General features: G+C 37.1%; 1 protein-coding gene across 17 annotated transcripts in view; it reads left to right on the plus strand.

Moving 5' to 3' along the window:
- The window catches only part of DGKI (diacylglycerol kinase iota), a 448,494-nt gene that overhangs the window by 128,563 nt on the left and 296,275 nt on the right, over positions 1–23,656 (plus strand). The window lies entirely within an intron of this gene.

The following is a 23,656-nucleotide window of genomic DNA, read 5'->3' on the forward strand; positions in this document are numbered from 1 at the left end:
CAAAAAAGGCATGTCTGTGCCATTTCTTCTCATGACTGAATAATAAGGCCTCCCACATCCCACAAGCTCTGAACCAGTACACTGAAGAAAGCCACTCTTTTGACATTTTCCTGTGTGCAGGGCAACCTTTCTTTATGCAGTTTTGTTCACATTAACCAGTATTGTTGGTCACCTATGTGCTGGTTGCTTTGTGACCCAAAGTAAGACAGAGTCTCTGTCTTCTATAATCCAGTAAGAGGATGTGAGGGCGATATGGCTGTGACATCTGTCACCCCATTGATCGCCAGGGTTGATTCGGCTGTCCCCTTCCTCCCTCACCGCTCCATGCGCGTCCCTCCCGAAGCTGCGCGCTCGGTCAAAGAGGACGACCATCCCCGATAGAGGAGGACTGGTCTTCAGTCAAGGGTATACGAGTAGCTGCCCTCCCCTGCTAGAACCTCCAAACAAGCTCTATAATCCAGTAAGAAGGGTCAGAAAAGCAAGTGTGCCATGTGTAGAATAGGATGAGATCCATAAGAAAAAATCAAAGCCAGTCTGGAAGAAGAGAGTAAGGTTGCTGCTGAGCAAAAGGATGTTGATATCAAGCTCTCTAAGAGTGAGGTAGGAATGGAGTCAAAAACGTGAGTGGAAAAATGTGTTTAGGCCAGGAGGTAGAGCTGGTTGTTGTTGGTTTTTCACAGGAGAGCAAAGGAATAGGTCACCCGTGGTACTGTGAAATGTTTAAATGAGGAGAAAGACGTTAAGGAGGTGCCTACTTTGATCTTGGGGAATTCGGACAGAAGGTATTTTGCACGGAAGGTGGGATTGGAGATGAAATTTGGGACTTGGGGAGAGAACCTTTCTTGTTCAGTGATGACATGTTTGTTCTTGGTGTGTCTTTCAGTCTTTCAACACACCCTTGATGTGTTCAAGAGTCTACATTATTGTTTGCTTTTAAAGATCATTAAGAGAATAGTGATTTCATTTTTAATTACCTCCCTGCTGAGTTTCACTGGCATCTCTGGCTTTATGTTTGAGTTAACCTATTCCAGATTCAGCTGTCTTCTGGTTCCTGGTATAAAGTAGAAGTGAGTGGCAGGTTGTTAGAGCAAGATCATTTGATAGCAGTTGGGGATACCTGTGGGCATTGGTCATGAGCTTGAATAGTCAGCAAGGTTTTCCTTAGAAAATTTTTAGTCATTTAAAGGCCTTTCTTGCAGTTTTTATTCTGATAATGAATATTTTCATGAATGTTCAGATTGTCTGAAGATGTCACAAAATTATAATAAGACGGTTGTAAGAACGTTTCATGATTCCCAGTGAACTAACATTGAATTTTCTATTAAAGTTGTAAATAAGAAAGATTTGGCAGAGACCAGATTGTTAATGCCATCTCTTACACAAAAGCACTGGTGATTGCCTTTTGTCTGAGACCTCCTTAATAGGTCGTTCAGAGCTTCAGACTTTTGTTCTCAACGATCCAGCTTCATGTCCTATTTCTTTCCTTCATACTCCATACATTCTGGCCCCAATGGGTGACTTTTTGTAACTAGTGAAAGACATTCACCATCACAGCCCTGGGGCTTTGCTCTGCTTTCCCATCTTCACAGCACACTTTGAACCTGATTCTTCACCTGGTAAAGTTCTTCTCAGGCTGAGCTCCTCCTCTGTGAAACCTTCCCTACTTCTCTCTTCCAAGCACAATTCACTCCCTTTCTGTGCTCCCAGAAGACTAACGATACTGCTAATATAATAGGTCTAGGCTTCTATCATAATTCTATGGTTAGTCATCAGGGAGCACAGAGTATTTCTGAGTTATACATGCTTTTCTCTATCGCTTTGCACACTCTTTGCTCTTTCCCATGCAACAGGCACTGCTGTGTGTGCCCACACGTGCTTATTCTTCTAGGCATATGCCATAATATCACCCTAAATGAAGCTGGGACTTTAATAATGACTCTACAGGACACCATTTAATACCCAGTTTGTGGTTTGGATGATGTTAAATGGAACAATGTTCCTGGACTTTAAGAGACTTTGAAAATAGGAGAAAGAAGACAGTGGGTCTCATAACTTCTGCTCCACCATCAGACCAACACATTGTTTTGGCCAGCATTTCTCAATCTAGGTTTGCCGGGAACCTAGATTTTCATAATACAAATTTCTAGGCTTCAGAGCTTCAAATTTTTTAGATCTGGGGATGACTCCTTATTAAGAAAATGTTTTCCAAGTTTGTCTGGGACTCTATACAATGGACTGAGAAGAGTTGATCTCACAGTTGCTTTATCCCTGGCTGCACATTTTAATCACCCAGAGAGGTCTTCCAAATATCGAAGACTAGTTCCTGCCCACACCATTTAGATCAGAATCTCAAAAATCAGACCACTGGACTTAGGCTCCTCTCTTCCTGCTTTTCTCTAAAAAGGAAGATGTAGAAAAAGAGCAGTAAATGGAGAGGGGTGATTATATTATGGGAAACCACAGAGAAGATTCATTGTAGTCCTTTTTATAGCAGTTATTTTTATTTTTGTTTTCTGATTAGGAAGGAGGGATGGAAGATGACAATATGAACACCTAGAAGCTAAGGACAAAGCCATTTCCGGTGGAAGCATTCATACTTAAGAAGGCATGGAAATGAGCAATCTACTTTTTCTGATGGCAAGACCACATATGTGGATTCATGAGGGACATCCTTGCATGAATGACCACAGGGAGGTGATGGGTAGGGAAACCCAGCATCTAGATTGAAGATAATGGATTTCATGTGGGAGAGAATAGGTAGTTACTTTGTTTCTAAGCAAGGAGTAGTAATTTTATAGATAACATTGAATTTCAGTAAGATGTCCTATTGCTATGGGCTAAGGTGGACTGAAATAAATGATAACATGGAAGGGTCTCATTTAGGGTCAACTTGTGTGATAGGTGTGACGTGGTGGCTGCCCTCTCTTCTGCATGTCCAGTTTGATGAACCAAGATTTACCATGGGATTTGGACAATCCAGACCTTCCTGCCCTCTCTCTACCCCTGCTTCTCTTGCCCTTTTCCACTTCCCTATCCCTCTTTCTCCGCTAAATATGCTGTTGTCCTCTATTTAGGGTAAACATCTAAAAATAGGTATAAAGAAATAGAAGAAAAATTAAAAAGTAGCAATTATGGGCACTCTCAAGACAGAATTGTTTAAAACACATATTTAAAAGCAGGTATGTGATGGATGTTTTAAACATTTTTTTGTCCTTAAAAGAAATAGAAAATAATGTTAAAATTTTAGTAAAGAGGTCATGATTTTTGCCCAATATTGTTTCCATTCAGGAGAATAATTTTAAAGCTGGAAAAAGGAATCAATATTGATAATAGTAAAGAATCCAAAATCAGAAAGAATCTATTTAAAAAAAAAAAGACTTTCTTTGAAGAGTACAGTTTTCTACATTTGAGTAAATTATACCATAAATAGTAAGAGATCCTATAAATTTGGTCAGAGGATCATGGGCCAGTAATGTCTGAGAAATAGTAGAAATGGGAGAGTTTCTGAAAAATTGGTGATAAGAAAATATCCCCATTCAACATTGGGCAAGTGGCCAGGCACAGTGGCTTGTGCCTTATAATCTCAGTGCTTTGGGAGGCTGAGGTGGGAGAGTAAGTTGAGGCCAGGAGTTTGAGACCAACCTGGGCAACATAGTGAGATCTCATATCTACAAATAAATAGATAAGTCAGGCATGGTGATGTATGCCTGCAGTCCTAGCTACTTGAGACGCTGAGGTGGGAGGATTGCTTGAGCCCAGGAGTTTTAGGCTGCAGTGAGCTATGATCACACCACTGCACTCCAGCTTGAGTGACAAAAAGAGAACCTGTCTCTTAAATAAGAATTTTTAAAAAATTGGGTAGGTGAACTTACAGCTTAATAAGTTAATGGCAACTTCTACAAAATTCTCCTAACAGTAATTAAACAGATGTTTTGTGTAGGATTAGAAAAGAAAATAGTGGTCCTAAAGAGCTAGTATGAGTTCCTTAAAATAAATAGGTATTATTTGTCTCATTTCATTTATTGGATAGGATTATTATCATGATTGATTTGGAAAAAATCCATAGACAACTTGTGTCTAGATTTCAGCAATGCATCTGATAATGTTTTCTGATTTCCCTGTGGTTATGGTAGAAACATAGGCTAAAATTAGGCCAAATCACAAGTGGTTAAATCCCATCACACTCCACCCTATGTGCAAATTATTAATTAATTCCAAGCTGGAGCCAGGTATCTATTTGAGCAGGGATTCTGCAGTTGGTCCTCTCCTGGTTGTTACTCTTATCAGTGACAGGTGAATCATACATGAATGCTTATCAACCTATCAGCTTGCTCTTATTCCCCTCTGGGAAAGACAGCTGATACACATGGTGATTAGATATCTATAGACTGGAATGAAGGTCCCATATCAACCAATATAAACATAATACATTTAGAAACTGTGGCAATTAGCTTTTCACCATTTGTGCTCCAGGGTGTTGTGTTCCAAGCTGAAGCTGGCTGACCATTTTTCAGGATTTTTGGCATAACGAGTTGCTAAGCTGTGAGGAAGCTTGGATTTGATTATTTGCTAACCGTGAAAGTCTATTATTCTTTAGAGTTACTTGGAGAAACTCTTTAATGAAACATATCATCTCAATTATTGTTATCATACAGCTAACTCACCTATCTCATCCATCAAACTTAGTTTCAAATAACTTGTTGCCGTCTGAATAAAATGAAATATATCCTCAAAAGCTGAGGACCGTTAACATTCCTAATCTTCCAAAGAGTGGCTGCAGGTTCAGGAGGCATTTCCAAATGAGGAATCTTCAGTGCTTTGAACAAGATGCTGGAATCTCAGTAAAATACCATTTGCTATTGAGAGAGATGCAGTGTGTATTTTCTAGGGTGAGAACTTTGACTAGACAGCAGTAATTTAACTGCGCAAAGGCTTACGTATCTGTTCTGTTTCTAATTCTATAATACTTAAAAAATTTTTATTATTGCACATTCTTGAGACCATTACTAGAATTTGTTTTTAATATGTCACACTTTCAGTTTTAATTACAACACAAAACATGAAATGTTCTAAACGTGTAATTAGAACAAATATGATGCTCAGTTAAAATGCTTTTATTGAAAAGAGAATGTATAGTAGGACACACGAAATATATTTGTACACTATAAATGATATTAACCCAACAAATATCTGAGTATATCCATTTTATAACAAAGGGTACCATCATAATAACTTATCTTCCTTAATCCATTCCTGAGCATCCCCAATAGGTCTGAATATTTTGCTTATTGTTCCCTTGCTTTTTATTAATATTTAACCAAATATTTGTATCTTTCATAATGATAGCAGCATAAAACTTTCATATAGTGATTTCTATGTGCCAAACACTTAAGTACCATATATTCATTTAACTCAAAAGCAACTCTCAGAAGTAGGTATCCCCATTTTACACATGAGGAAATCGAAGTATATAGAGATTAAGTAACTGCCCAATTATATAGTTAGGCAGAGTAGTAACCAGAATTCCAGTTCAGGCAGTCTGACTGCAGAGTCTGTGCTCTTCCCTTCTATTCAATGCCCCCTCTCAAGAATACATAGTGTAGCTCTATTTGTATTTAAAATGTTATGTAAATGAAATACTACTGTGTGCAGTTTGCAGTTAACACTTTTCACTCACCACTGTGTTCTTGAGCTTCATCCATTTTGTTCTTCATCCATTTTGCAGTTCATTTATTTTCATTTGTAAAGAGTATTATTTCATTGTACAAATATATTGAAGTGTATTTATCTGTTCTGCTTTCATCTGACATTTGAGCTGCTTATATGTATATATTTTTAAATAAACAGTGCTGATATGATATTTTTACTGTCATCTTGTGTGTATATGTCAGAGATTATCTAGGGTGCATGTCTTGGAGTGTAATCCCTGTGTTTATATGCTCCTTCGATATTCCTATGGAACACCAAGTTGTTTTCCACAGTGATGGACCATATTGTCCTTCTTGTTAAGGTATGTAGGTTCTTTATCTTTCCAAGAGGTAATATTGCCACACTTTAATATTTTTGTCAGTCTGCTTAAAGTGGTAGAGGAATGATGAGAGGGGAAGAATAAGAGAAGGCGGCGGCGGAGGACAGGGATGAATTTCCATTTCTCAGATGAATCTGAGCATGTTTTTATTATTTTACTATTAATATTTGGTTTCTCCTTTTGTAAACTACCTGATCAAGTCTTTGGTTCATTTTTTGTGGGGGTGTTTATCTTTTTCATATTAATATTTATTGTAGAAAACATCTTTTATTTTGTGGCTTATCTTTTTACGCTCTTCATAGTGTTTTTGATAAACAGAATTATTTAATTCAATTGAATGTATAAGTATTTTCCTTTTAGCATTTCTGGATTTGTGTGTATTTGTGTTATATTTATTTATTAAATACTTCTGTTCACTTTGACTTTAAAAAGACACTTTCCTATGTTATCTTCTGAAACTTACATAATTTTACATTTCACATTTCCATTTTTAATCTGCCTGGGATCAAATTTATATATGCTTTGAGGTATAAATACAAGTTTATTTATTTATTTTTTCTGTAAGGATAAGCAATTATTGTGGGAACATTTGTTGTAAAATGCATCTTTTCTTCACTATTCTGTAATGCCAGTTCTGTCATATATCAAGTTTCCTTGTCTGTTTCATTGGGCAATATGTTTATTTCCATCTCAATACCACACTGTATTAATTGTTAATGGATTATAACAGGTCTTGATATCTACTAATGCTCTCCCTACTTCCAAACCTTTTTCATAGGGTGTCTTGACTCTTTAGTTCTTTGCTCTTCCATATAAATTTTAGAAATAGCTTGTCAAGTTCACTGAAAAGCCTGTGGGACTTTTGATTGAAATTGTATGGATCCATAAATCATTCAGGGAGTATTGACATCTTCAAAATATTGAGTCTTCCATGGCATGAACACAGCTTTCTCTTGTTGGGGTTTTAATGACTTTCTAATATGTCTTTAAATATTGTCTCTTCCCAATTCTCTCTTCAATTCTCTCTGTTCTTCTTTGGAATCTCTAATAAATATATGTTACATTTACCTTTTTTTCTCTTTCTATGTCTCTTACTATTTTAATAGTTTATTTAGATCTTCATTTTAATTTACTATTTTTTTTCTGTTCTGTCTGCTATATACCCATTTATTAATTACTTTTAATTATAATTTTCCTTATTAAAATTTATTTTTGTTCTTTTTAAAGTATTTATTTATAGTCTTTTTTTCTTTAGTTTTAACCCCATCTTTTATTTTTTAGCATTAATCAAATTATTTTATATTCTATTTATGATAATTTCAGTTTTCTGGAGCTTTTGCTGGGTTGCACTCATTGATTCTTTTTTAATCTCCTGTGTTTGTGACTTTTATGAGAATTTCTTGTGTCTTGGTCCTTTTTTGGAATTCTTTGAGACCTAGGTTGAAAATTGGTTTCTTTAGAGAGGATTTGATTTGCTTCTCGGGCATGCAGGGAGATTTATCAAGCCATAAGTACTTTATACTAAGTATTTGGATTGAAATCTGTTGGACAACCTAGAAAACGAAGGGATATAAGGGCTAGCGTGTTGTCAGATACCTAGTGCCAGCATTCAAAATGAACATTTTTCCTGCTGTCTCTAAGATGAGTGAAGTCTTTAAGATTTAGTCCTTCTTTTTTTGCTGAGATGGCATTAGACAATATGCCAGAAGTGTTTACGTATAAATGCTTCTTGACCGACTCCTTTCTCCTCTCCCTACACACAAAACTCTGTCACTGCCAGTACTCATAGGGGTCCATAAAAGTGAGAGGCCCTAAAATTTAAGCTTCCTTAGTTGCATAATAAATCCATCGCTGCTTAAGAGTAGATGTTCATTATCTTATCATAGCAAGTACATTGAAGCTTTAGAAACAAATATTTTTTATTATACACAGTAGTTTGTAAAATGTTATCTTCTCTTTTACAGTTGAGGAAAAGGTTTGGAGCAGTGAAGTGACCTGCCCAGAGTCATGAAGTTAATGCACTGGATCTGGTTTTCTGTCCAGTCCACTTTCCACATTCCAATGACAGGAGTTCTCTGTTTAGTTATAATAGATGCCTTTTTCAAAACCTTGACTGTGTTTTTAGGAAAAAGGTACCTTTAATATTCTTTCTTAATTGCATCTTCACAGCTTCTACTCAAGGTCACTCTGAATCCTGTTTCTGTCATCAACAGGATTCAATCCCTTATACTAAGCTTTCCTAATCAACATAACTTCCATTTCCTACGGCTTGTTCCCACCATTCGCTTCATAGCAGATCTATCTATTAGCAATAATTCATGCATTTGTTTACTTATTATTTATTTTTCCCCTGAGATCATAAGCTCAAGAAGAGGGACCATGTGTGTTTTGTTTATTTCCATACAAACAGCAATTACTTTGAGCCTAGAACATAGTGGACACTGAATAAAAATATTGAATGTCTAAAAGTCTGATTTTAAAACCCATTTCTTTTTGCTAAACGTATTTATTGAATCAAATGTTTCCTGTTATCTTAGAATTACAGCCAGATTCCAAAGCTGAACTAAGTATCCGACATTCTAAGTTTTGAGAGCTGCCAGTGGTTAAGGCCAGACATCTACTGGGAGGGTTGAGATCAGAAAATTATTCCATCGAAGCTGTCGCTTTCATTCCTGTAAATTAATATAAAGGAAGAATGGGAGAGAAGATTGTTGCTCTTTTTGGAGTACAATGTTAATAAAGAAAGTTTAGTGGCATCCTTTACTCTAAATTTGCCACTAGGAGTAGGGGAGAGGCTCAAGGAGAATATTAATCCCAGTTATGGTTGTCTGAAAGATGGCACTATAGGTAATTCAACCTCCATTAGGACATATGCTTAGCCAGGCTTGGCCACCTGGCTATCTGGCAGAAGAGAAGAAACTGTAAAGAAACATCTTAGTGGGGTACTGCCAGGAAGGAATAGGGCACAAGTTGGGGTTTACTTCAAGTTCTGCTTCCCACAAAATTTGGAAGACTGATCCGATACCTGCTGTGGAGCTCAGATAACTGAAACTTAAGGGATAGGGGTCCAGTCTTGTTAGTATCACAATTTTGGGAGAATTGGAGCCAAAGAAACACAACAAAACAAAAGAATGCCTTGTGTATTAGAATGCATCATGACTCTACCATCTTGGGATTAACTGAAGGATCTGACAAGACCTTGGTCAGGATGGGTGTATTAGTTCTCACACTGCTATAAAGAAATACTTGAGACTGGGTAATTTATAAAGAAAAATGGTTCAACTGATTCATCGTTCTGCAGGCTTTATAGGAAGTATAGTGTCTTCTGCTTCTGAGGAGGCCTCAGGAAACTTACAATCATAGCAGAAGGTGAAGGGGAAACAGGCACATCTTATATGATCAGAGCAGGAAGAAGAAAGAGAGGATGGGGAGGTGCTACACACTTTTAAACAACCACTTCTCACAGAACTCACTGTCATGATGACAGCTCCAAGAGGGATGGCACTAACCCATAAGAAACCATCCCCATGATCTAGTCACCTTCCACCAGGCCTCACCTCCAACACTGGGGATTGCAACTGAACATGAGATTTGGGTGTGAACACAGATCCAAACCATATCAATGGTCAGTGCTGGGAGAGCTGTGTGGGTCAATGGAGCACACCAAAGCTACCATCAGTCCAAGACAATAAGCTCAATCTGCCCTTATGGCTAGCCTAGGCAAGTGATGCTGCCAAAATTATCCAATCAGTTGAAGACACCGCCTTTTTCTTCTACTTCCTTCTTCCAAAATGTTAGAGGAATCCACACAGGTGAATAGAGGTACATATGATAGGCAAATCAAAGCCACTTGTACTTTAGTATCATCACAATTTTGGGAGAATTAGAGGCAAAAAACAAAACAAAACAAAATAATGCCTTGTGTAGTAGAAGGTCTAAGGGAGAAGAAGTGGCATTTAGAATCAGAAATGAAAATGAAATGAACAAGATCAAAATGAACAAGACTGACCAGTGGAAATCAAATCAGACTGTTAGGAAGGATAGATTTAACATATTAAGACTGGGGATACAGTTGTTGCAAAACAAAGCTTTCTCATTCATAATCAGTGAAGTTGAGCGTCCTCGTTAAACTCTTGAAATAGTTCTCTCTGGAAGGTCAGTAACCTAGGACTGGTTCTTAGGAGAGAATTATTTAAAATAAGGGTGCTTTGCTACTTGAGTATACCAGCCAGTCTTTGATTTCCTCTTCAAGGTAAACACTGTGGTACAAGACCACACATTTTGTTTTAGCTGCAACTAGAGGACAAGCTTCACATTTTCCCTTGGTGGTCTGCATATTTCATCTGTGTGGCTATTTTAATGTACCAAGAGAACAAGGAAAAGGAAATATGTCAAGAGTCACAGAAAAGGGGAGACCCCAGTAGTTTGTATCTGGGGGTAAAAAGGCCCCTTATTATAAAGGGGCATTGATGAATTATGGTATAAACAAACCTTGATCCTTGCAATATAGTAGATACAAAATAGATACTTTTCTTTAAGAAAGATAACTATTTCTGAATATTTGCTAATCTGGGTGGTGATTCCACTATTAAAATTAGTGTAGACCTGAGTTTTAACAGAATAGCATGCTTGGTGCCTAGTAGGAATGCAACAAAAATTAGGTAAAAATGATGAATTTCAAAATGATTGTTTTGTGGGCTCATAAATAAAGGCGTTTGTATTGTTTTGCTTCTGACCCTCCCTCGGGGTTATATCTTTACTGCATGTTCCATATTTAATTTCATGATCACACTGAATATAAGATAAATAAGAAGTTATATTCGTGGATAATGATCTCCATTGTTTAATAATAATAGCTATCATTTCAATAAATATTCTTTGCTTATTAATTTACATGTCTTATTCTTTTTTATAATTTTTACTAAGGTATATTTAAATGTAAGTTATGAGTTTTGGAAATGTGTACAATTGTATGACCTATATCTTTATCAAGATATCAACATTTTCATCACCCCAGAGAGTTAACTTATGTGCCTTTCCAATCTCCACCTCCTCTCCACTTAGCAACTACTGTTCTGATTTCTACTACAATAGGTTAGTTTTTCCTGTTCTGCAACTTTTTATATAATACATATATAATATGTTCTTTTTGTGTCACATTTTTCTCACTCAGAATAATGTTTCTGAGATTCATTCATGTTGTTGCAAGTATCTGTAGTCCATTCCTTTTTATTCCTGAGTAGTATTTGATTTTTATAAATATATCATAGGTTTTTTTTGGATCCATTTTCCTGTTGATGGACAGTTGAGTTTTATTTTTTCTTTGCTAATATGAACAAAGCTGCTATGAATATTTATATATAACTTTTTATATCTAGGAGTGAAATTGCTGGGTCATATTGCATATTTATGTTTAAGCACATTAGAAACTAATAGTTGTTAAAGTGATTTACCACTTAACACTGCCATCGACAATATATGAGAGTTCTTGTTGTTCCACATTCTTGCCAACATTTAGTTTTCTCTGTCTTTTTATTTTAGTAACATGAAATCACATTTCATTGTGGATTTACTTTATATTACCCACGTAACTAAAATTCAACATTTTGTTATGGGCTTATTGGGAATATTTATAGATCTTTTTTTTTGTGAAGCATCCACATAGAATTTCTTTCTTCATTTTTGATTGATAGTTGTGCTGTATATAAAATTCTTTGACAGTTACTGTTTTTAATTTCTTTCAGCACATATGACATGTCATCTCACTATCTCACTGCCTTCTTTCTGGTCTTCGTATCTTCTGAAGAACCCAGCCATTAATATTAAGAATGCCTTGCACGTGATTATTTTCCTCTAGATACTTTCAAGATATTCTTTTTGACTTTTGACCTTTTGACTATGATGCTTCTAGATACGAAGCTCTTTGAGTTTATCTTACTTACAGTTTGTCGAGCTTGTTGAATGTGTAGATTAATATTTTCCTTCCCCCTCAAGATTGGTAATTTTCTGTTATTTCTTTAAATATTCTTTTTGCCCCCCTTTTGTCTCTCTTTGTCTTCTGGAATATCCATTATGAATATGCTGGTAGGCTTGATGGTCTGCCACAGGTCTCTAAGAATCTGTTGCTTTCTTCATTCCCTTTTTTTCCTGTCCTCAAACTGGACAATTTCAATTCACCTATCTTCAAGCTCACTGATTCCTTCAAATACCAGCTTCAATTGGCTGTCAAACACCTATAATGAATTTTCACTTCAGTTATGGTGTTTTTAATTTCAGAATTTCTATTTGGCTCCTTTTTAATATTTTCTGTCTCTATATTGATGCTCTCTATTTAATAAGACATTTCTCTCATAGTATCCTTTAGTTCCTTAGATATGGTTTATTTTAATTATTTGAAGAATTTTAATATGGGTGATGTTATTTATTTATTTAGAGACAGAGTCTTACTCATCACCCAGGCTGGAGTGCAGTGGTGCAATCTTGGCTCACTATAGCCTCCGCCTCCTGGATTCAGGTGATTGTCCTGCCTTAGCCTCCTGAGTAGCTGTGACTACAGGTATGCGCCACTACACCTGGCTAATTTTTGTATTGTTAGTAGAGATGGGTTTCAACATGTTGGCCAGGCTGGTTACAAACTCCTGACCTCAAGTAATCTGCTTGCCTTAGCATCCCAAAGTGCTGGGGTTACAGATGTGAGTCACTGTGCCTGGCCAGCCACCGCACCTGGCCTGCAATTAAAAAAAAAATTGTCTGATCTTCTCCAAAAAAACTTTTATTGACTGCCTCATTTCCTGTGTATGGATGATCCTTTCTTCTTTCTTTGCACATCTCATAAAATTTTGTTTAAATCAGGATCTTTTAAATAATATAATGTGACAACTCTGGAAATCAGATCTCCTCTCACTTCTTTCCAGTGTTTGTTTAGGTTGCTGATTTTTAATATTGTCATTTGCTGCTTGTTTGTTGATTAATTCTGTAAAGTCTGTTTTCTGTGTTGTGTCTGGCTACTGAAGTTTCTGGTTATCTTAGTGGTCATCTAATGATCTAATTATTGGACAGATACTTCCTTAAATACCTGAATTCAGTAAGTGTCCCCAACTTTTTCAGGTGACTCTGTATGAATAGTGGGGCAGGTTTTCAACACTCAGGCATGTGTAAAATGGTTGACAATTTTGCATTGGGCTTCACTCACTTCCTGTTTGTACAATACCTCCCTAATAGCCAGAAGTGAGACATTAGGGCCTTCTTAGGTTTTTCCTGAGCATGTGCTCAGTCTTATATATGGTTTGGACTTGTGTCCCCACCCAACCTCATGTCACATTGGAGGAGGGAACCAGTGGGAAGTGATTGGATCATTTGAGTGGATATCCCCCTTGCTGTTCTTGTGATAGTGAGTGAGTTCTCATAAGACCTGATGATTTAAAAGTGTGTAGCACTTCCCCCTTCTCTCTCTTTCCTGCCGCTATGTGAAGTAATCACTTATTTTCCCTTTCACGGTGATTGTAAGTTTCTGGAGGCCTCCCAGTCATATTAAGCCTGCAGAACTGTGAGTCAATTAAATCTATCTCTCTCTCTCTTTTTTTTAAATCAATTCCCTAGTCTCAGGTAGTTCTCTATAGCAGTGTGAAAACAGACAGTCTTCCACTTGTGCATGGTCTTCTAAATTTTTAGGAATATGTTGAAGCTTTCTGAAACAACATATGTGTACAGCTTAACTCCAGCTTTTCCTTTGAAGATTTTGTATAGTTTCTTATTTGCCCCAGTTTATATCATCACCTTAGGCAACCATGGTATTAAAAATTCATGACTGTTTGTTTTCAGCAAATGCCACTGGGGAAAGTGCTGAGTGGAGTCTGAGCCAGGTCAAATAAAAACAAGCCATAGAAGGGGGCTATTTGGCTATTTTACAACTTTTTTTTATTTCCATAGGGGTTTTCAGAGAATGTCAAACATGTCAAATTATGACAGTTGTCTGAGAATAGTATTTTGGAAAAGCTCCAAATGTGTTTTGCCCTTGTAAAGGCTGCTAGGCTGCTGGTTTTTACTGGGATCAAGGAGCTCTTGGTTTTCAGTGCTACTATGGAGCTGGGAGACAAGGATGGGGATAGGGACATTTCAAATGCCACAAAAATCACTGTTCTTATTGAGGTTCGGTTATTTTTCATGACCAAATGCTTCCCAGATTGTTGCAGGATTTCTTGAAAAATAATCTCAGGAGTTCTGAGGAACACAATTTTGCCCATTCTTGCCATCGTTTTTACTACTTTTGTGGAGGAGCAGCTTTCAAGGGGTATGACTGCTATTCCTGCTAGAGGTACAGAAATAGGAAGGAGGTGCTGAGTAAGTAGAAGTATTGCTTGACGTGTTTTTTACTTCTTTTGATAAGTAGATGTTAATTTTGATGTAGTTGAATTCATGAATTTCTTCTTTTAAGGTTAGAAGTTTCTGCATCCTATCTTAAAAAAAAAATCATTGCCAACTCCAAGGTCATTAAGTCATTTAAAAAAATTTTTTTAAATGTTTTCTTTTAGAAACTTTATAGTTTTAACTTTTAGGTTTCTATCTGTGATCAATCTTGATATATTATCTGTATATAATATGAGATAGGGGTCAATATTATTTTTTCCCATATAAATAACCTTTTTTTTCCCTAGCATCTTCTCTTGAAAAGACCTTCTTCTCTGCATTGGATCGTTTCAATACCTCTGTTGAAGCTGTACACGTGGGGGTCATTTTTGTATCTCTGTTCTTTTCAATTGATCAAATATCAATTCTTTCTTTAATAGCACATGTTCTGGATTTCTATAGCTTTATAATAAGTCTTAAAATTGAGTAGTAAAAGCCCTCCCTCCAACTTTTTCTTTTTTATCAAGGTCATCTATTTTATGTCTTTTTTTACTTCTATATACATTTTAAAATCAGCTGGATTTTGATAGAGATTGTGTTGATTCTAAGTATCAGCTTGGGAAGATTTGATATCTTAATACTGATCTTTCAATACACAAACATGGTGTCTTTATTTACATCTTTAATTTTCGTCAATTATGTTTTTTAGTTTTCAGTGTAATGTCTTACAAATATTGCATCTGTCCTTTAATCATTCATGTTTTTCAGTGCTATTAACAGTATTTTTAAATTTTTATTTTTTAATTTATAGTTGCATATATACAGAAATATAGTTGCATTTTATATGTGGCATCTGTATACTTATGACTGCAAACTTATTCATTCTGTAGAATAAATTAACTTATGTAGATTAAATTTTATGTAATCATGACTTTTGCAAATCAAGATAATTTTACTTTTTCCTTCGCGATATGTATATCTTTATTATTATTATTTTAACTTTATTTTCCTTCTTTTTTTGCACCGGCTAGAACTTCCATGACAATGTTGAATGAAAGTGGGGAGGGCAGACTCTCAGATTTGTCTCACTGCTAGGGAGATGATACTCAGTGTTATACCATTATGTATGGTGTTACTTACAGATTTTTCATATGTATTCTTTATCAGACTGAGGACATTTTTTTCCTCCTTTTTTTTGCAAGTAGGCCTGCAGGATACATATGAAGTATTCAAGTCTAGTTAATGATGAGGTAGTTGCTAGTGAGGCAGGGGAAATTTAAAGAACAAGTATATCTGCAGGCCAAACTGGATGGGATGTACAAAGGCCATATAATAGGAATATAGACAAGCTGGGCTGTGATGAAGAAACATGATTTCTCTTTGTGGCTCTGCCACCAACTTTCTATTAAACCTTAAATAAAATACTTTATTTATTTATTTATCTATCTCTTTATTTATTTGAGACAGAGTTTCACTCTTGTCATCCAGGCTGGAGTGCAATGACATGATCTCGGTTCACTACAACATTTGCCTCCCAGGTTCAAGCAATTCTCCTGCCTCAGCCTCCCAAGTACCTGGGATTATAGGTTCCTGCCACCGTGCCTGGCTAATATTTGTATTTTTAGTAGGGATGGGGTTTTGCCATGTTGGCCAGGCTGGTCTTGAACTCCTGACCTCAGGTGATCCACCCACCTTGGCCTCCCAAAGTGCTGGGATTACAGGCAAAAGCCACTGCACCTTGATGACACTTCAATTTTTTACTTAGCACTAAAAGATACAGCTGAGAGCCAAGTTGATTTCAGAAATAATTTAGTAGGGTTGCAAATGTGATTAAAAAGTTTGAAAAATAAGAAATGTAAGAAGAGATTGTTAAGGCTAGACTCTCTTTATTGGCTATAAAAAAGGCTGAGATTTAAAGTTTTTAATACTGCTTCTAGTTCACTGCACCAAGACAGCCATTCATCTGCTCTTCTGTCTCTGGGTACCTTTACATCCTTTTTCTCCAAAACCACACGCTCTTGGTTTCTTTAGCTATATTGCAGGTCTTGACATCAGGTAATGCTGTGTTCCCTAGCTCTATTTTAAGTAATTCTTTTACTGAAGTATCTTCATCTGAATCATCTGGGATGAATTCTGTTTCCTGCCAGGACCCTCACCTCACTGATACAAATTGGCAGTGTATCTCCCCAACACATAGATATGCTCTGGGGTCTCTGTTGGCTTAATGATTGTGCCTAGGGCTGACATCAAAATAGGTAGGTAGTTCTCTGCCTCTCACCACAGACCTCCCATTATATCTATGACACTCTGATTTAGAGCTTAGTAAAATAATTTTAACTACTTTGAATGTCATTTGACTCCATTCTTTAGGTCCATGCGGGATTTTTTCGTTTTTATGAGTTCCTTATGAGAACGCAAATAGCCTTATGAGGGACAGTTGCCTTCAGTTGACAGCCTTGTGTTGGGCAGTTTTGCAAGATTGTGGTTGTGATAGTATAGGTATCCAGGTGAAAATGAAGGGGGAGGGACCAGGTGTGCTAGCATCGAAATGGGGAGAGGGATGCTAGTGATATACTTTTCTTGTTTTCAATTTTCCTGGGAACAGCCCTGTGGAAATTTAAATCCTTTCCCCTAATATTTCTGTGAAGTCCCAAAAGGCTTATGTTCTTAAGGTTATTTCTGTTCCCAGGCTAATGCTTTTCCTAAATTTGTTCAATTCTGGATTATCTTTTTATCTCAGTAGGCCAAGTCTATTCTGTATTCATTGACCTGGATATAAAATTCAGCCCCTTCTCCAATTTCCATATTCATTAAACCTCACTGCTTTTAAGGTAAGAAGTAGACTTCCCTGAAGATTTAAGTGCAGTTGGGAAATGTGGAAGAGACAAAGGAAGCATTTCCATTACAGTGTACAACTTCCAATTGAGCATTAAATTGTGTTCTTAAAATCTTCTTTAAGGTGGAGGTTGCGGTGAGCTGAGATTGTGCCATTGCACTCCAGTCTGGGTAACAACAGCGAAACTCCATCTCAAAAAGAAAAAAATCTTTATTCACCCTATACAAGGGTATTTGCCTGAATGTTTATGCCCCCTTTCAATCCTAAATTCATATGTTAAAATCCTAACCCCGAAGGTGATGGTATTTGGAAGTGAGGCCTTTTGAGAGGTGAATAAGTCATGAGGGTGGAGTCTGCATGAAGGGATTAGTGTCCCTTTAATAGAGACCTATGCAAGCCTGTTTTCCTCTTCCTCCACATGAAGATCCAGTGACATGACACCTTATATGACCAGGAAGTAGACCCTCACTGGACATTGAATCTGCTGGCACCTTGATCTTGGGCTCCTCAACCCCCAGAACTGTGAGAAATAAATGTCTGTTGTTTATAAGCCAGTCCATGGTGTTTTGGGACAGCAGCCCAAACAGACTAAGACAGCATTTCACTGGACAGCATTTAGTCCATTGCAGTCCCTGGTCTTGTACCATCTTGTGAATCCTTCTCTTCTTTCTTATTCTGTGGCCCTTCTCTCTCCCTCCCTTTCAGAGGAAATGCAGAGTGCTGAATCCTCTGGAGCCAGTCATCTGGGCCCCAGTCTTGGTTTTATCACTGATTTGCTGTATGGCTTATCTAAATTACTTAAACTTTCTAATATCAATTGTCCCATCCATAAAATGGGCATAACAAAAGATCCATTTCACACTTGCTATGCATATTGGAGGTATGCTGTGGATTGCTGCCCACAGGGCTTCTCAGAGCCGAGGTACTCAAGTTTCCCAGCTGTTGGGAGTGTTAGCTGCTGCTGGTCTACCCTGAGTCCCTTCACAGGTATTGTCTCTGGCAGAAGAGAATCTCTGCCATGGTTTTACTCTCCCCAGCGCTGCCTGTACTGAAAGACTGGTTGATGCAAAGTTTGAAAGTCTTGTTCTTTTACCTTAAATTGGGACAATCCTGAAGGGCAGTCCAGCTCCAGAACTTCTTGTGAGGCCAACTGAGGCTTCTGTTACAACGATATGACAGTCCAGCTTCTTACGTCACTAATCCTGCCTGCTTTAATCCCTGACAAGCATTTCAGTCAACCTCTTGAAAACTTTTGCCTTAGAGTCTGTTTCCAACCTAAAAGAAAGTGGGCAAAAGAATTTCCAATGCATACTAGGTACCCAATAAATTATTATTATTGCTTGGAAGGTGAGATAATTCATTTTAAGATATCTTCCAGGATATGGTGATATAATATGAAGCGACACAAGGAATTCTAATTAATAGTTTGAACTATGAGTAGTGAGAATAAAATTATTCTAAATTTTGACAAGGGAAATGATTATTGTTTGATTTTTTTAAGAAGTTATTTTACTGGAGCATATTCTAGTTAGCCTCCCACAATAAAAGCAGAATCTAGTTATTTATTAATTGTCTCTCATCTGATGTTCTTAGGTACTACAATTTTGTTGTTTCTGTATATTTGATTATTATTAATAATACAAAACGATAGAGGTGCTGATAGTTTATATTTCTGGAAGGCTAGACATTAACCTGTGAAAAGCTGATGTGTTATGATTTTACAGACTAAAAGAGAATTAATGCCACAGAGATTAAGATATTATTAATCCATAGAGTATAAACTACTCATACATCTAATTTAGCAGTCTTGTTAGGCATTTCTTTCCTGACTTTTATAAATCTCAATTTCTTATTTATATTTTTGAATTTGCATTTGTCTTCTCTGCTTGTTACTTTGCTAATGAGTTAAATAAAACTCAGTCAGAGGCTCTTACTACTATGTGTATGAGAATGACGTTTTTCATGGAAATGTGTTTCTGTTTAAGTATTGTTAGTTTATAAAGGGTGGCATTATCATGGGAAGGCACCCAAGATTTTGTGGGGGCAACTGGAAAAGGGAAGTCAGCATTTTGAAGTCTGCCAAACCCTATCATGCTAAATTCAAACTTTGGAGGTGGTTTTGAAGTATGTGCATTTGCTAGGGTTGCCATAACAAAGCTCCACACGTTGATGGGTTTAAACAATGAAAATGTGTTGTCTCATCTCACAGTTCTGGAGGCTGCAAGTCTATGATCAAACTGTCGGCGGGGTTGGTTCTCTCTGAGGACGGTGAGGGAGAATCTGTTCCAGGTCTCTCCCCTAGCTGCTGGCGGCTGCTGGTCATCTTCGGTGTTACTTGGCTTAGAGAACCATCACCCCATCTCTGCCTTCATCTTCACGTGGCTTTCTCCCTCTGTGTGTTTCTGAGTTCAAATCTCCCCTTTCTATAAATACACAGTCATGTTGGGGTAGGGGCCTGTCCCAGTGACCTCATCTTAACTTGATTGCCTCTGTAAAGACCCTGTCTTACAATACAGTTACATTCTGAGCTACTAGCAATTGGGACTTCAACATAAGAACTTTGGGGGGACACAGTTCAACCCATAACAACAGTATGATTACATTTTCTCCATTCTCAAGGATTGCTTTTGCCCTCAAAGGATACCATAAGGAGAAGAATGTCATTAACTCTGGAGAAAGTCTCAGTTAAGTCATCTTACCATGTTTTAAAATGAGATTTGTTGCCACATCCCATGCCAAGCCCCTACTGGTATTGCCTTATGGATGTGGTTAGGAAAGATGATGCCTGGGAAGTAAATCCTGTCTGAGAGATGAGTTCACAAGTTCTCAGGGGCATTAGCTGCCAGGCCATTTTTATACTTACGCAAAAAAAAAAAAAAAAAGTATTTTAGGCATTGCATTTATTTACATAAATATAATAAATACTTCCAATGGCATTTGGACTGCACATTTGCACGTTTCATATGTTGGTAAATCTCCCTGAGGAAAGTGTGTGGTGCTTGCTGACTTTGTATTAGGAATATGGGTGAGTCAGGGAAGAAGAATGATTCCTTTGGCAACCATGGAATTATTTACTGACAGAAGAGGAAATCTTCTGTTTGAATAACCCCTTTGAACTGCCTGACGCGTGGTGGAAGCTTGTAAAATGTTTGTTGAATGAACAGAAGTGTCCAGGGAACTTAGACTATTTGAGAGCAATCAAAAAGCACATATTTATTCAGAGATTTACCATGTACCTAGCTTTGGCTGGTGCTGTGGGGGCCTGCTGATGTGTGTACGAACAATAATAGCAACTATCGATCCTGCTTACTCTGTGCCAAGCATCCTGCACACATTTTTTCCACTATTCTCTGAGTTAGGCACTATTTTTGTTTTATATATAAGAAAACTGAGGCTGAAAGACCTCAAGCTATTTGACTACATAACCATTAATTGATAAGGTAAGGTGTGTGCTTAACTTCTGCATTCCAATGCCTACTAAACATGTCCTCTTGCTGTAGAAGTTTACATTCTTGTTCTAGAGGTAGGAAATTTAATTGCAGCTGTTTGAAAAGCAGTATAGAAGAGGTTAATTTTATAGTATGTCTGGTTTGCTATGTGTATGTGTACTGTCAGCATTTTATAAAAGCGTGAGGTCATGAAATGGTTAAGTATATACCTTCTGAAGTTAGATGCCTGCATTCAGATCTTACTGGGACCTCTTCTTACCCGTGTGTCTTTGGACGTGTGCTTACATGTTCTCCATAAGCCCTGTGGAGAACATTTATTATACAGATGGGAAATTTATTACAAAATAGGGACCATAAATGTATGTATCTTATTATGGCGAGGGATACATAAAATATGTAAGATGATTCAGTGCCTGGAAAAATGTATTTCCTATTCAACTGTAAGCTTTTCAAAGGTAGTGATTCATGTCTGTCTTATTCATTCTTGTATTCTACACCTTTAGAATGGTGCTTGGCATAACATAGACATTGGGTAAATACATTGTTGGATGAATATGTTTCAGTATGTAAATGCCTGGGCTTAGTCATATTAACAGAGGTAATGAAGTAGTCAGATGTTTGCACATCTTTGTGGAACAGTGGTTTGTAGCCAGGATATGCATTAGAAATACCTGGAGGGCTTTGAATGGACTGATTCTTAAGCCCCATGGTAGGCAAAGGTTGAGTACCAATGTTGGACAATCACTGTGAAAGTAACAAATGTAGGATAATACTGGTACATTATGTTGAAGATTCAATACCAAAAGTGATTTTCTGAATGACTCAATGGGAGGAGTTCCTTAGGAAACAAAGCACAACCTTTGGCTCAATAGTAATTTCATTCTTCAACATTTCAATGTACATTAATATAATAAAAAATACTGAGTTCATATATAATATAAAGTAGAATTTAGGCTCAAATAATTAATTACACATGGTTTGTTCCCTGACATAAATCACCGGTCAAGTTTGTATGCAGCTTGGGACAATTTTTTTTTTAATTATTGTGTGGACTATCCTTAGCGTTGTAGGTAGCTTATCTAGGTCAACGAAAAAGCATTGTGAACTGCTTTGAATATAAGCAGAGTTAGTGCCCATATGATGTAAGGAAAAAGACAACGATACACAAAGTGATTAAGAACTCTCTAGGGTCCTTTGCAGGGACATGGATGAAACTGGAAACCATCGTTCTCAGCAAACTAACACAGGAACAGAAAACCAAACATTGCATGTTCTCACTCATAAGTGGGAGTTGAACAATGAGAACACATGAACACAGGGAGGGGAACATCACACACCGGGGCCTCTGGGAGGGTGGGAGGCTGGGGGAGGGATACCATCAGGAGAAATACCTAATGTAGATGACAGGTTGATGGGTGCAGCAAACTGCCATGGCACGTGTATACCTATGTAACATACCTGCACGTTTGGCACATGTATCCCACAACTTAAAGGATATATATAAAAAAAGAACTCTCTCCGAGAATCAAACCAAGATACTATGTAACTTCTTAGATAGCTAGTTCGTCTTCTAGAACAACAGGATGAGTTCACCAGTCTCTAATGTGTCAATGTTTAGGAGTGTTCTGGGTAAGAGACTTCCTGATTCTTGGGTGCTTTTCTACTCTGCAAGAAGAATCCTGATTCTATTCTCACATGTAGCGTCACCCAGAGAGGGATCTGGCAGTATGGGGACACATAGAAAATGGGAGCCACATAAACCTAGAATCAGACTGAAACTGGAACCATAGGAAATTGAGAGAATTTTGCAAAACGGATACTTAGAAAAGGGTATCTGTAGCTAAATAACCACTTATTCACATATTTTTCCATAAATGTAAGAACCTCTGTTTATGAAGCGTATGTGCTGTATGTTTCATTAAACACCTTGTAAAAATACTAACACTATCATATGCCCTTTATGAATGTGGCAAAGGGATTTCATTTTAATGTTGACCACACAAAGCTATTTTGATGTTTCCCATGGTTCTTAACACTGGATTCTATCTTATTTGCATTTATTTTTAAAGAGCTGCTTTGAAGGATTCCTGACTCTCTCAGGAAAGAATATCACTGAAATGTAAGACCTGGGATATTATTGAAATCATCCTAATCAGATTTCTCAACCCTTCATCTAATCAGCAAGCTATTTTGCTCAGCTTCTTGGTTCATTCATTAACTCAGAAAGCATTGATTGAATATAGACTGTGCCTACCCCAGGGCTAGAATGTAATAAGATTAGTAGATTGATTGAGCCTGTCCTTTAGGAGTTTATAGTCTTATTGAATGAAGTGAAGAAAATAATATGACGCTATTTAAAATGTGTGATGACTTTTATATTTTAAATATGTTAGAGGTCTTTCAGGTAATTGATATTAACTGTGACATTATATTATTGAAACTGCTTTATAGGACATTTTCTTTTATTATTATTTCACAGTTAATATCACAGTTCTTTTCAAAGAAGGATTTGTGATTATAGCCATCCCTTATGAAGCGTTGTTGTGAAATGAATAGAAAGAATCATTGGCATTTTATGGTTTTGCTGACCATGGGCTTGAGAGGACTCTGAGCAGAAGGAAAGAATAAGTTGAAACCCCATTGATTTTTTTTTTAATAGGAGCAAATTGCAGCATAACACTGCTGCCCCCTCATCCCACTCCCAATGACACAGCAAGTTCTTCATAACACTGCTGCCCCTCATCCCACTCCCAATGACACAGCAAGTTCTTCATAACACTGCTGCCCCTCATCCCACTCCCAATGACACAGCAAGTTCTTCTAGACCCTTAAATGTCATCTACCACCAAGAGGAATTCAAACAGAAAAATAACTTTCACTAACTTACATTTGAAGTCTGAGGTATAATCAAACGCTTTTCTTGTTTTGGAAGAAAGTGTGTATACATGTATGAATTATTGGAGACAAGGATTTGCTCCCATCATTATTTAAAAGAAG

This window comes from Callithrix jacchus, chromosome 11 (genome assembly GCF_049354715.1).
Source record: "Callithrix jacchus isolate 240 chromosome 11, calJac240_pri, whole genome shotgun sequence".
NCBI classification, from domain to species: domain Eukaryota; kingdom Metazoa; phylum Chordata; class Mammalia; order Primates; family Cebidae; genus Callithrix; species Callithrix jacchus.